At 34.7% G+C, this 3,494-nt stretch overlaps 1 protein-coding gene across 1 annotated transcript in view; it reads left to right on the top strand.

The window, feature by feature from the left end:
- LOC107741640 (protein arginine N-methyltransferase 3-like) overlaps positions 1 to 3,494 on the top strand; it is a gene marked incomplete at its 3' end in the record, with an annotated part of 13,847 nt that overhangs the window by 9,725 nt on the left and 628 nt on the right. The window lies entirely within an intron of this gene.

Raw genomic sequence — 3,494 nt, 5'->3', positions numbered from 1 at the left:
CTAAATATTCTTAAAATTAAAAGTTTGTTGTCATTTGGAAGTGTGTAGGCCTTCTTGCATTATTATGCTGTTACATTATGATTATATATTCAGTGGCATGAAATGGTCTTTAAAATGACAATAATATCGCTTATTGCAATTATTTCTGGGGCAATATATCGCACAACAAAAAGTTGTTATCGTGACAGGCCTACTCTTGGCATACATTTACTTGTTTTTATTAAAACATTATTTCTCCCTTTTGGAAAATAAAATCATCTTGCCATCTTGTGTTCCTCTTTGGTGTTTCCTGAACATCTCCTCTGTCAATGTTAAGTCCTTTTATGGCTTCCGAAGTGTTCTCTGCTTTATTTTTTTCCAAACTTCATCCACTTTGAGACACTTCTTCCCATCTTCTTATCAAACTATCCAGCTTCCTCTCTGTAAGTTTCGCCAGTGTTTGCTGGGATCAACAATAAGAGTTTTTTTTGGCCCGACTACAATAAAACACATTTTTAGCATCATATTTTTATATTTGCGTGAAATATTTTATTTTTAATTTTTTAATTAAATGTTCGTTTTCTTCACAATTTTATAATACATTTTATATTTATTAATTATTTATTTATCTAATTTTATTTTTTCCCCCCAAAACATTTTGCAACATAACGTAAGTCAATAAATTAATAGAAAATTGCTGGAAACTGTGGCATATGATGCAATTACTGATTTTTGTTGAAACCGATGGTTTGAAGTTTTCAGCACATTCTTAATGATGCTTTCATGACTGTCTCTAGTCAATTTTACAATTTCAACATGTTTGATCTATGTTAGCCAACTAGATAACATTATATTGGTGATACATCAGCGGAATTTGCAGCAGCAATGTGGAATACATCACAGGAAACAAAACACAAAAAAGTCATAAAAATGGAAGTACATGTTTTTGCCAATGCAGCATTCGACAACTAGGATTTTTTTTTCTGCATGGTTTGTAGTCTTCAAAACATTCTTAATTATGCTTACAAGTCTATCAGAAGTAAATTTTACAGTTTTGGCAAGTTTGGTATATGTTAGCCATCTATACAACATCATGTTGTTGACACATCAGCAGAATTGGCAAAAAACAATATGGAATGCATCATAGAAAACCAAACATAAGCCATAAAAATGAATGTACAAGATCAATTAATGTAAAATTTTCAGTGACAATGCAGAATTGGCCTAAAAGGGGAAGTGGCAGTTTTGTCAACTGGCCTGAGAAACACTCTCACACCAAACCCAGGCCAGCGAGCTCTATTATTACCCTGCAGTCTCATCCCCAAACTAGTCCTCTTTTTATTTGTCTCAGTGGTTGACTTCAATGTATTTACAGGCTGCAGTCACGTTCCTAAAGGCCTGTTATTTACCTCCACCCAGTCGACTTCCAATCTCCCCTACTTCCATCCCGGCACTGTGTCTCACACGCACGCTAAACATACAAATGGACTCCAGCCTGCCCTATCTGCTTCCTTTACGACCTATCTGCCCATTAAAATTACCTCATGTATCACCTCTGAGGGCACTTCCATTTCATTCAGAAGCAGGAATATAGTTTTATTAGTTGGAGTTGAGATGTGTTCACCACATGTGGTGTCTCTGAGAGATTTTTTTGATTATGGTTATTGTTATTATGTAAGTCTGAGGAGTCGAAGCAGGCAGGAGGATGAAAGGAAAATGAAGTTTAATTTTATAGATCGCTGGGCCGCTGTTGGGCCGAGGCCTCCTACGTGCCGCCTGCCTGAGTGTGTATGGGTTTTACAGAGGTGGTTTTCTGACGTGCATGATGCTTTATTCGATTTTATAGAGGCGAGAATGAAGTATCTCAATTTAAATTTTAATTGAATACTAAATACATACATAGAAAAGCAATATTAAAGGAATAAAATAAACACTTTGATAGCAATGCATGTACAATGGAGAGCTCTCCACAGACTGGAAAAGTATTATTTACTTTTACATTGAATGATTAAGCAGTTTACAGTGACAAAAAATGAGAAAAATCACAAGCAATTTATCATGATAGAGACAACTCGATAGAGTTTAGAGAGTAAACCAGTGTTGTGCACTGTAAAAAATTATTTTTCAAAGAAGTAATTAAAACAAAGATGATTAGAGTACGTTTTACAATAAAACACTATTTCAGTTTTTCTACTTCAGAATTTCATGTTTAATTCCATGTGTTGCCTGCTGTTTTTTTTGTAATTGTTTGTGAAATTTACTAGCAAATTCAAAGTGAAAACTGTTTCCATACCAGTTTTTCTTTTCACAGATGTCTAATTGCATAAAAGTGTTTACTTAATTATTTATGGAAGCACCTTTTTAAAAAAGTAATGTAAGTTGTAAATAAAACAGATTTTTTTGTAGTATTTTTTTTTTACAAAAACATACTACTTTCAGTCTGTCTAAAAAAATGTTATGTTTAATCAGTATGTTTCTCATTTCACCGTTTCTTTGTGAAATTGAGTAGCAATTTCTGAGTGGAAATTGTTTCAAATCCTGCACCAAATTTTATTTGTTTATTTATTTATTTACTTACTTATTTCTCTGTGTATAAACTGATGGCTGAATCAATAACTTGTACATTCTGGAATATTTAATATGGACTATTTCTGTAATGCAGGTGCATTGCAAAATTTTATCTTGGACTTAATGATAAATTCTTTTAGGACAAATTATATATACAAAATATTTAAGATCTACAGTCTTCCTGAAGAACTTCAGGATATTTGATGGGCAAAAACAATCAAGTTCCTTGATAAATGTGTTATAATATGTTTGTCTGTGATCTAAAAGTCATTCTAAATCAAGAATTATCTTGTTTTTCACAAACCTAGTTGTGTTTCACTTGTGTTGTGTGAAATGTTGCCCTGGCTTTTTGTTCCATAAGTGTCTTTATTAATGTGTTAGGAGCATTTACAGTAGAAATCCAGATAATCCCCACATGGTCTCTACAATTTAGGTACTTATTCCCTAGATTACACCATTTAACACCAGTCATGGTGGTGATTTGGTGAATAATCCAGTCTGTCATCATCACTTTACAACTTAAATCCAATCTTTAGTCCCAGAGGATCAATATACTTGGATCATATTCCCTAAACCAAGTACCATCCAGTGGAGGGAAGTATTAAAGTGTCCCAAAGCCCCCCTCCTCCTCCTCTTTCTCCCCCTGTAGCTGACATTGTCCTCTAAATTAACCCAGTAATGAGATTAGTGTTTCCTAGCTCAAGACAGTCCGCTGAAGGAGGGGCAGATAGAGGGAGCGCTACAATGGGATTCTGGAATAGTGTGATAGCGCGAAGGTGCAGAGATAAGGATCGGTTGGGCAGAAATGCGCTCTGCAGGCTTGAGTAATGACTCTGTCCCTAGTAACATTAGCTGTCATGATAATGGAGTATTTAGAGAGATTGATGATCAGGGTTACCGGTCAAAATGGGAACGATCATTTAAATAAGCTGGGGTGGGGGGTGGAG

The sequence above is a fragment of the Sinocyclocheilus rhinocerous genome, unplaced genomic scaffold (genome assembly GCF_001515625.1).
Source record: "Sinocyclocheilus rhinocerous isolate Xijiao unplaced genomic scaffold, SAMN03320098_v1.1 scaffold5091, whole genome shotgun sequence".
NCBI classification, from domain to species: domain Eukaryota; kingdom Metazoa; phylum Chordata; class Actinopteri; order Cypriniformes; family Cyprinidae; genus Sinocyclocheilus; species Sinocyclocheilus rhinocerous.
The sequence above is the reverse complement of the archived record's forward strand: the minus strand, read 5'-3'. Positions and strand labels throughout refer to the sequence as shown.